This window comes from Apium graveolens, chromosome 10 (genome assembly GCF_009905375.1).
Source record: "Apium graveolens cultivar Ventura chromosome 10, ASM990537v1, whole genome shotgun sequence".
NCBI classification, from domain to species: Eukaryota; Viridiplantae; Streptophyta; class Magnoliopsida; order Apiales; family Apiaceae; genus Apium; species Apium graveolens.
In genome coordinates, this window is record NC_133656.1 from 227245702 (window position 1) to 227257870 (window position 12169).

Consider the following 12169-nt stretch of genomic DNA (forward strand, 5'->3'; position numbering starts at 1 on the left):
GGAGAGATCTTAGCAGAATTACACTGGAAGTTCTATATGGAATTTTTAAAATATATGAACTTGAAATGATTCAGAGAAAATCATTAAGATCTGGCCAAGGACATGTTGTAGATGGCTTAAGTGCTTTAATTGTCAATGAAAGCCAAACATCTATTGATGAGCCAAGATCTCAAACTCCAGTTGCCTCAACAAGTGAGCAAAGAACAAATGATTCACGGGAACAAGTCATTCTGGAATTGGAAGAAGATGAGTTCTACACTCTTGATGAACTGGATGAGCTAGATCAGTCAATGGCTTATTTAGCTAGAAATTCTCCAACATTAGAGTAAAGAAGCCAAGATTTTTTAAGGGCAAAGGATAGTCTTTCAACAAAGACAGCAGCTGGAAAGGAAAAGGGAAGTACAATTCTGATAGCAATAATGCTTACAAAACTGGATCTGTTGACAGATCTAAGATAAGGTGCTAAAACTGTGATGAGTTGGGCCATTTTGCTACAGAATGCAGGAAACCCAAGAAAGCAAAGAAGGATAAAGCTTATCTTGAACTTGAAGCAAAGTATGAAGCTCTTTTGAAGAAACAGCAAAGCAAAGCTTATATTGTAGAGGGTAAAAGTTGGGATGACTCTAAAAATGATGAAGATGAAAAATTTGGAAATTATGCACTCATGGCCTTTGAGCAAGGAGAATCATCCTCATCTAAATCACAGGTACCAACTCTTACCATAATTGATTTAAATGTGAATCAATATAAGGAAACTGTAGAGAAGTTGAGCACAAAAATGTTTCACATTCACACAAGCATGGTTACTGCTAATGAAGAAGTTAGCAGATTAACAAAGATAAATGAGAAGCTTGAAAGTGAGAAGCAAGAAATTGAATTGTTGTTGGTGGAGCTTGAAGCTTTAAAACAAGAAAATGCATATCTAAAGAACAAGCTGAAGTGTGCAAGTGAAATTGAAGCAGTGCTAAGGGAGAAGCTGGAAAAGAATGAAGTTATGCTGAAATCTTTCAGAAATGCATCTGAACTGGTTGGACAGTTCATGAGAAAAATAAGCCATGTGCAAACATTGCTATTGGCCTTGACTATGATGATTTGAATGACAAAAAGAAGACTGTAGGTGATAAAGGGAAAGCAAAGAAAACTGAAAATGCTCCAACCTTTTTCAAAGAGTTTAATACACCTATATTCAAAGCATGTGAAGTCAACTTCAATGAAGAAGAATTGATTATCAAGCAAGAAATTACTGATAAGGATAAAGAGAAGAAAACTGCAGAATCAACTCAGTCTTCCAATACTGAAGAGAAGCTCATGGACAAACAAAGTCCTAAGACGCCTGTTAAAGAAACCAAAACTGAAGATGCAAGAAAGAAGAAAAAATAGAAATGGGAAAATAGGGATAAACAAAAGCAATAATTTTGCTTATGTTGCAGATGCTCCAAGAAAGAAACATGAAATATGTGGTTATGTGAATCACCTAACTCACCTTTGTAAAAAGGCAGTTAGCAAGCTAACTAAAGGAGCCTGCAAATACAATGAAGCAAATGCAAGTGATCCCTACTCCTTCTGTGACAAGTTTGACTGCATTCCTTGTAATTTAAAAGTGATGAAAAGTTGTCACAATCTGAGAGTAGACCTCAAAAAAACAAAAATTGGGTCTATAACAGAAAGGGAAAATGCTCAACAATCAATAAACTTTATTTTATCTGAAACTACTCATTCTACTTCTGCTAAATCAGTTAACAAAAAGAAAGTACCCAACACTGCTTGGGTTGCTAAACACACTTAAAACTCATTGTGTGTAGGGCAAAGTGAAGAAAGTCATCTGGATCATAGATAGTGGATGTTCCAGGCATATGACAGGTGATAAAGCCCTGCTATCACAGTTTGAGGAGAAAGCTGACCCTTTGGTGACCTTTGGAGACAACATCAAAGGATTCACAATGGGATATGACAAGATTGTTTATGAAAATGTTGTCATTGATGATGTAGCACTGGTAGCTGGTCTTGAAATAAATCTTCTCAGTGTTAGCCAATTTGCAGACAAAGGCTTTGAAGTTTTATTCAACAACGAAGAATGCACATTTATCAGCAAGAATACTGGTGAAGTTGCTCTGAAAGGAACAAGGAAAAGAAGCTTGTTTGTTGCAGATTTTGACTCAACGAATAAGGATGGTATTTGTTGCTTTCTACATCAAGGCATCAGAAGAACAAAGCAAGCTCGGGCATAAAAAGTTGTCTCACTTGAATTTCAAGATAATTAACACCTTGGTCAAAAAGGAGTTGGTAAGAGACATGCCTAAACTGGAGTTTGCTCAAGTTGAAGTTTGTGAAGCTTGTCAGAAAGGAAAAATGAAAAGATCAAGTCACAAGTCAAAACTGTGAATTCTATAAGTACTCTTTTGCAACTAATTCATATGGACTTGTTTGGGCCAGTAAATATCTTATCAATTTCAAGGAACAAATATGCACTTGTGATCTGGATGATTTCTCAAGATACACTTGGGTAGAGTTCATGCACTCTAAAGATGAAACTCCACACATCATAATTGAGCACATCAAAAAGATAGAAAAACAGGCTAAAGATTACAACTGTGTAAAAAGATTGAGAAGTGATAATGGAACAGAATTTAAAAATACAACATTGAATGAATTCTGCAAAAGCAAAGGCATTGTTCAAGAATTTTCAGCTACTAGAACACCTCAACAAAATGGAGTATTTGAAAGGAAGAACAGAACATTAGTTGAAGCTGCTAGAACAATGCTGTAAGATGTCAAGCTGCCAACAAGTTTATGGGAAGAGGTTGTTAACACTGCATGTTACACTCGGAACATATATCTTATTAACAAGGCACATGCCAAATCACCTTACTCAATCATGTCTTAAAGAAAGCCTACTGTAAAGTATCTTCATGTGTTTGGAAGCAAGTGTTACATTTTGAAAGATAATTCTGAATATGTGGGAAAATTTGACTCAAAGGTCTTTGAAGCAATTTTTCTGGGATATTCATTGAAAAGAACAGCCTACAAAGTTTATGTGGTTGATCAAAAGAAGATTATGGAAAGCACATATGTGACTTTGGATGATGACAAGTGTCCAGGTTTGGAATGCCTTGATAATAATAAAGCTGAAGCCCTTGCATTTGAAAACCTCAACATTGATAGTGATTCTGATGGGAAAGATGAAGTTGATAGACAACAGATGATAAATGAAGAGACTACTCAACAAGAAAATCATGAAAGTGGAAGCTCATCTCAAACACCTGAATTTGATAGCATAAACTCAGGGGAAGAAAGAGAAGAATGATCTAGTAGTCATACCAACAATGAAGAAAATGATGAAGGTACAAGTCAACAAACTCATAAAAGGAAGTGGGATAAAAGTCACACTAGAGAAGCAATTATTGGTGATCCTACTGCTGGTGTGAGGACTATAAGTGACTAGAAGTGCAACTGCTAATGAGTGCCTACATGCATGTTTTTAGTCTCAAGTAGAGCCTAAGAAAATTGATGAAGCTTTACGGGATCCTGATTGGATATCTACTATGCAGGAAGAGCTGAATCAGTTTGAAAGAAATAAAGTTTGGAAATTGGTTCCTGCACCAAAGAATAGAAGCATAATTGGAACAAAATGGATATTTAGGAACAAGATGGATGAAAATGGTATAGTTACCGGAAACAAAGTAAGGTTGGTTGCAAAAGGCTACTCACAAGAAGAATGAATTGATTATGATTAAACTTTTGCTCCAGTTGCAAGACTTGAAGGAATAAGAATTTTTCTAGCATTTGCTGCACATTCAAATTTTAAAGTGTATTAAATGGATATCAAGAGTGCCTTCTTGAATGGTGAGCTAGAAGAAGAATTTTATGTGCAACAACCACATGGCTTTGAAGATCCAGAATTTCCAAATTTGTGTTCAAGTTAATCAAGGCTCTATATGAACTAAAACATGCACCTAGAGCTTGGTATGACATACTGTCAGAAATCCTACTGAAGCATGGTTTTACTAGAGGTACCATAGACAAGACTCTCTTCTATAAGAAACATGATGAAGATATGATCCCAGTTCAGATCTATGTGGATGATATCATCTGTGGTTCTACTAATGAGAAGCTTTGCCAAAGATTCTTTAAGCTTATGCAAAGTGAATATGAAATGAGTATGATGAGGGAACTAAGTTAATTTCTTGGACTTCAAGTCAGTCAAAGAAGTGATGGTATCTTCATCGACCAAACTAAGTATGTCAAGGATCTATTGAAAAAGTTTGGTATGGTTGATTGTTCACCTGCATCTACACATGTGTCTACTGCAACAAAGTTGGATGAAGATAAAAAGGGCAAGAGTGCAGATATCTCAAGCTATAGAGGGATGATCGGATCATTTCTTTATTTAACAGCAAGTAGACCAGACATCATGTTTGCAATATGTCTATGTGCAAGATTTCAAGCAAATCCAAAAGAGTCACATTTGATGGTTGTAAAGCGGATTTTCAGATATTTGAAGGGAACTCCAAACTTGGGATTATGGTATCCTAAGGGAACTGGTTTTGAAGTTGTTGGTTACACAGATGCAGTTTTTGCTGGATGCAGGGTTGATAGGAAAAGTACTAGTGGAAGCTGTCAATTTCTTGGACAAAGACTTGTATCCTAGAACAGCAAAAAACAACAATCTGTATCAATTTCCACAGCTGAGGCTGAATACATAGCTGCAGAAACTTGTTGTACTCAAGTTCTTTGGATTAGAAATAAACTAATGGATTATGACCTAGTGTTACACAAAATTCCTATCATGTGTGACAATACTAGTGCTATATCTATAGTGGCTAATCCATTTAATCATTCTAGAACAAAGCACATTGACGTAAGGTACCATTTTATTAGAGAACATGCTACAAATGGTACCATTGAGCTCATTTTTGTTCCAACAGAAAAACAATTAGCTGACATTTTTACTAAACCTTTGGATGAAGCAACTTTCACTATACTTGTAGGTGAAATTGGTATGCTTAATTCTTCATCCTAAGGCAATAACTCAACTAATATTTTGCAGCAGATTAATTTCCAGTGAGTCAAATTTAACTTGATTTAATTGGAAATTAACTGGAATATGAATTATAAATATTTCAGAAATCTCTGCATATTTATTTTTCAAAATTCAACTTGAAAATTTTCAAATTCTAAGTAAACTGCTCAGTTGTTAATTTACATTCTTAATATGTAAAATTAACACAAGGCATAATTACAGAAATCAAAAGTATATAGAGAATTAAGTTCTCGATAAGTCTAATTGACTTTTCGACAAGTCATTTTAGGACATCTCGAGTGAGTTCTCGACAAGTCAATTTACTGACTTCTCGATAGGCTTAAAATTGACTTATCGATAAGGCCTTGTAGAGTTCTCTAGTAGTGTTAATTCACAGAGTTCTCTACAAGTACAATTTTTGACTTATCAATAACTCAGAACTGAAATAATTTAATAATAATCATTTTGGTAAAATACTTTTGGAAAATTTATTTTAATTTTATTTTAAATTTATTCAAATAAAAGTTGGAATTAATTCAGTCCATTTTTGGACAAACTGGGTATTTATTTGACATCTCGATAAGTCAATTTTTAGTTCTCTATAAGAGTAATTTAAATTGACTTCTCGATATGTATTTCAATTCTTAAAAATGACTTCTCGATAGGTAAATTCCAAACATCTATTTTTGAGTTCTCGACAAGTCATTGGCTTTTACTATAAATACCCAGACTTTTCGATATATACACTTACTTACAACTTTCGAGATCTTAAGTGACCTAGCTTTTAATCCAAAACCGATTTCTCTCTAGTTTTCCCTTCTTTCTCACAAATCTCTTTTACCCACTAAACTTCATACTCATATCAATGGCGGCCAACAATCTTGAACCCTTTTTCCCCAAGGAAACCAACTTTCTTGTATTTCGGGATGCAAATCAAGCACCTGAAATTTTTCAGTGCTTTGTTAAGTTTCTTTCTGAGACCTACTTTGTAGGTGCTCTAACTGCTAATCCTGTGTTGTATTTAGATGTGTTAGGTAATTTCTGGAAGACAGCAACAACTAGGACAGTTGTGCATGAGAATCAAGCCGCAACTATAGTGATAAACTGCACAATTAAGGGACAACAAGTGGAGTTTCTTGAGGATGATGTCAACAAGGTTTTGGGCATTCCTGCTGACAATCTGGTGGAGGCTCCTACTCAGGATGAGCTGCATGAGTTCATGGACTTCATAAATTATTCTGAGAGGATTAATATGGCCATCATGAACAAGAAATATCTGAGGAGGGAATGGTCATTCCTATTTAATTCTGTAATAAGGGCATTCACTTGCAGGAAATCAGGATTTGACAACATATCCAGTGTTGTCCAGAAGCTGGTCTACTCCATGGCTCACAACAAACAGATAAATATAGGATACTACATATTGGAGGAGCTGAGCACCAGGTTAACAATGTCATTGGAATCAATAGGTAAGGAGATCTTTCTGCCTAGATTTATTATGTCAGTTTTAAATTATAAAGTAAATGACATACATATGCTAGAAGGTGTAAACATGACACTAATTGGCAATTATAAGCAAATCCAAAATTCTATTTGGATCACTTCTTACTAAGAATAAGGTTCCAGTAAGTCATAAGTTAACACATTTCATGATTGAAAAATTTAAGACTTATCCTTATTATATGCCAGACATGAGAAGTATTAGTAATCAATCTAGCACAGCTATGATCCCTGAACCTGTGGAAGTACAAACACAGGAACACCCACAGGGATCTTCCCAAGATGCAACCATTTCTTCAAAATCTTTAGAAGCTAGGCAACCAACCACCCCATCTTCTCAAAAGGATGAGTTGAGTAAAAAAAAGAGAAAGGGGGCAACCTTGATTGTAGTAACTGAGAGTAGTGAGGATATACCTGAAAAAGAGTCACCTCTGGTCAAAAGATCCAAAAGGAGTAAGCAAACCGAGCTGACCACTCTATCCTCCTCTGTATCCTCCCAACAAGATGCAGTTGTAAAAGCAACCAGTAGTGAGTCTGCACAGCCTGCACAAGAAGCAATTCAAGTGTATGGTAGGAGAAATAAGGAAGGCACACACTGTGAGGACACATCTCTTGAAGCTCCCTCATTCATTCATGGGGATATGCCAACACTCACAACTGAACAACAAATTCTTATAACTAATATTTCTTCTATTCAATTCCATTTGAATCCACTTCTCAGGTGCAACAAAAATCAAGTGACTTAGCTCAAGAAGTTTTGCTCACCTCCCAGATACCACATTTAGATGATGAGAGACTACATACTGGGGTAGACCTTGATGACACCATCAAAACCATGGGGGTTTCATCAGTTTTTACTGAAGACCCCATGGATGCTTCTAATGCACCTTCATGTGCAAAACAGTTTTCACAGACTTAAAGGTTTGAGGGTAGTACTCCTGAGGGGGAGCTATCTAAATTCTCTCCAATTCAATTGGAGGTTCCTCATGTAGGGACAACCCCCCTCACAACTCTAGCAGAAATTGCCTTGGCAGTTGAAGCTAGAAGTATAATTGCCAATGATCCTGTCATAGGGGAGGCAAATATAGCACATTCAAGTGCCAGTGTGTTGCAAGACACACAAGGGTTTGAGATTGGTGTACATGATAGTAACCCAGTCAAATCACCTCAAATTCAATTGGAGGTTCCCACACTTAGTGAGGAACAACAACTAGCCAAAACTACAGAGCAATCTGTGAGTCAAACTGTGACTTCAGTCACAGGTGTTTCTGATCCATCAACCTCACAACCCTAACAACCTCACATTCTCACCAACTGGCTGCAAGAATCTGTCTCTCAACCCACATCTGTAGATGATCTCTTAGTGGAGCAGATTTCTGGACTGGCAAACATCTCTCAATATCTACTCACCTCTGATATGAGCAATCAGGACTATCAGGCCATCATGCTCACCTACAATGAAGATGTGGATAAACAGAAGGAGAAGATTGTAAATGATGAAGAACATGATGGCAATATGGATGCATGGCTATCTCAAGACTTTGTGTTGGAGATGGATCAAGTCTTGGCCAGATTCAGGGAAGAGTATGTTACTATCCTTGGAAGGAATGCAAAGGCCTTGACTTCACAAGAAGTATATGATGCAGTCACAGAAGTGCACAAAGCTCAACTCAAGGCTTTTCACCTTTTTGGTAAAACTCTTGAAGTCAAATTGACTGATCATGAAGACAGGATCAGGAAGATGATGAGGGAAAAGACTGATGAACTAATTCCCTCTCAAACTAAGATCAAAAATCAATTCATACACTTCTCAGACCAAATGTCCAGATATGCTCTCAGTGGTGTGGATAAAAGCATGACACAACTCAAGGATTCATTTGTTGCCTTGCACAATCAAGTTCAAACTCATATCACCAAATCTAATGACACATGGTTGAAGTTGGATCGGATGCACACTGCAAGATACACTCCTTCTCCTTTGGTCATGGATGAGATTTAGAAATTTATGCAAGCTACATTTGGGTCATCTATTTTTGTCTCTACATCAAGCTCCCATCAACTTGCATCCACATCAGCAGCAAATCTACATATCCAATCTCTACAAGGTCAAGTCACAACATTGCAGTCCTCTCTCATTGCACAAGTCCAGGCCTTAACTTCTCTAGTCAAAAGCCAACAAACAGATATCCAGGCCCTGGTGGACTCTTACAAGCATCTTCAAATGCAGAACTCTGTTGCTTTGGGAGCCATCATGGTCAAGCTCAACATACCTCTTTCATCTCTTCCAGAACAGATAAGGCCTGAAATTCCTACTCCCCTTCTCATGCCTGCCAACAAGACTAAGGGGGAGATAGAGGTTAGGCTAGCACAATCCAAATCCTCTACTCAACATGTCCAAGGTGCTACAAAGAGCTTAAGTCAAGAAGCATATATTGATATGGAGAGGCTTATTAGGGCTGCTGAAGGACCAAGTTTGAGCAGAGAATTTGATGAACTACTCAAAGCTCTAAGGGCTTCTCTCAACAATAATCTCTTCACCTATAAAAAGGCCTTTGACATGACAATAAATTCTTTAAGGGTGATTATGGTGACCAAAGACAATTTTCAGGAGAGGAGGATAGTGGTAAATATAAATGATTCTGGGGTTGATAGGTGTATGCAGGGGTCCCTCAATTATATTATCTCAAGGAGGGCATCTGAGTTAGACATTCTAATTAGCAAAGTTAGAGTGGTGATTAATGAAGACACTCTCTTGCTACATGAACTGAAGAATACACTAGTGGATGCATTTCCAGAAGCTTATCTAGAGCCTATAAAGGGAGTTGCATACATCTGCCCAACCACCAAGTACTTCAAACACTTCCAAATCCCTAAACATTGTGTCATGGCCAACAAGAAGCTCATCATGATTCTGGAAACTGAACTGAAAGCAAAGAAATACAAGACTTTTGAAGATGAAGAGATGATCAAGTTGTTGAAAAGATATCTGAGAAATCCTGAAGCCACCTTGCCCAAAACTCAAATCAACAAGGATGATTTGGATGATGATGAGCAGAAGAAGATGATCAAAATCCTTCTGGCTCAAATCCAAGTCAGTCCATTAAGCCATCTGGCAGCAAGGGTGGTGACAAGAAGCAGGAGGAGGAGAAGAAGAATGATGAGAATAAAAAGGGAAGTGAGAGAATAACTAAAAAGGCTCATGATAGCTCAGAACCACACCAATCCCTAAAAATCCAAACACAATTAGCCCAAACCCCAGCTCAACCTAAAATATCAACTATCTCAAACATCAAACCACCTCAAACCTCAAAGCCAAAGTTTCTGTACAAACAAATAGCCAACTCTGTTCTAAAAATCCCAATCACCACAAGCCAGACAAATCTCAAAAAAATGACAACCCTACTTTAGCCAAACCTTCACTAAAATTCAAGCACAAATCTGTTGGGAGAAAGCCTAAGAAAGTCAAGCCTACAAAGAAAGTGGAAGTCACTGAAAGGGCCATCTGGAACTGTTTTAAGCAATCTGACTTTTTACCTCTAAATTGGTGCATCTCAGATGAAGACCATTTTCAACAACTTGCTGAGGAAATAGTCAAAGTTTAGATTGTATTTCTTAGGGAAGTCATAATTTTCTATGAAGATGGTTCCGTCACCTTTCTTAGCAGTAGATTAATGGACTCTCTTTCAACCACATAAATTAAGAGAGTGATACGTTTGCTAAAGGACAAGGATACCGTTACAAGGGCATGGAGATCAGTTCTAGCTGAATGGTTGATTGAAAGGGAGGAAACAAAGAAAAGAGATGAAGCTGAAGCTGAAGAGAGAAGGAGGAAGTATGATGAAGAAATAGAGATGTACATAAAAAGATCTGAAGAGTTGAAAGCAAAAGGAATGAGCAGAATCTCCGGAGATGGAAAATTTCTCAATATTAAAGCTGGTCAATTTTCAAGATTCAGGATTGATTTACTAGGCAAAGGTTACTCAAAAGCAGCAAGACAGGAATTTATAGAAGCTCTAAGTGGGACACCTATTATAGAAGAACTTGAAATTCTTGATTTCTTAAAGGACCTACAAAGAGAAGAAGCTGATACAAAAACTGTCTTTACCTGACACTTGTAACCATTAAACTCTGTAAATTTCCTAATGTATAAAGAGTTGTAATTTGGTCAAGCTTTGTGTATCAATTTAAATTTTCATTATTTTAAAATTGGGGTTAGTCTTGTTAACAGACACGAATTTGTGTTAAGTAATCTTCTCACAAATTGGGGGAGATTGTTGTGCAAGACATGCCTGTACCTTAACAAGACTAAGACAATTTGTCAACCCTAAGTAAGTTGTATTGTTATCTTAATTTGTATTTTGTACTTGTAACACTTATAGTCTGTAAAAATGTCAAAAGAGCAGACTAGAGTTTTTTTCTATAAACAGTGTCAAGCCTAAGAATTCTATCTGGAAGAAGATCAAGAAGATCATGCCTCAGAAGAATTATGAAGAAGCTGTTTTAGGAAAAACATTCTTAGTCAAGATCTCTACAAGTCACATATTTAGTGTCATAGAGAAGTCATTCGAGAACTCAAAAGACTTATCGAGAAGTAATGAAAGGCACTAGAGAACTCACAGAGATATCGACAAGCCAAATTGAAGACATGGAGATTGGAGATATCGACAAGTCATTTCTTCACTAGAGAACTCAGAGTTATCGACAAGTCAATATTCATTAGAGAACTCTGAGTTATCGATAAGTCAAATTCCACTAGAGAACTCAGATATATCGATAAGTCAAAATTCACTAGAGAACTCTGAGTTGTCGACAAGTCAAATTTGATTAGAGAACTCTGAGTTATCGATAAGTCAATAAACCATTAGAGAACTCAGAGATATCGACAAGTCAAAGTGAAGATATGAAGACTAGAGATCTCTACAAGCCAAATTCTCTTATAGAGAACTTAGAGACCTCTACAAGTCAAATTTACTACGGAGCATTAGAGATCTCGATGAGCCAATATACTTATCGAGATGTCAAGTTATCTATAGACCAAATGGAGATCCCGAGGTAAAATCTCAAAGTACGGAATTACATATCAGTTCAATATCCAAGATTAACAATCAACAAACAATCCAAACAGCTGGATTGACAAGTCTACAAAAAACAGCTTGAAGAATGTGCAAGATCAATGGTGAAGATTAACTGACAAAGGAAGATCAAGATAATCACAGGATGCTAAAGATATGCTAAGCCAGAAATGAAAGATTTACTTTTTTATAAATAAAAATGACAAGTCACAGTTTATAAAAGTTAATAGCATATCGTATTGTACACTGTGTAAACTAGTAGTTAACTGAGTTATAAAGTTAACACCGATCCTTTAGTCAGAAGTAACAATTCAGATAGAGGATCTTGTAACTATCTCAAGAAGAAGCTAAACTCTTTATCAACAAAGAGCCTAGAAATTTTGTAGCAAAACATTCTTAATTTTAATATAAAACTAAGTGAGTTTTGAAGATTAGTGTTGTTTATTTTCTACAAGCTTAATTTCTGCATGAACACATTTTTACTACAAGATTTAATTTACTTTGTTCAACCATAAAAGATTCAAGAAAAGTTCAAAAACAGTAAAACACATTCACCCTTCTGTGTGTTGTTCATTTG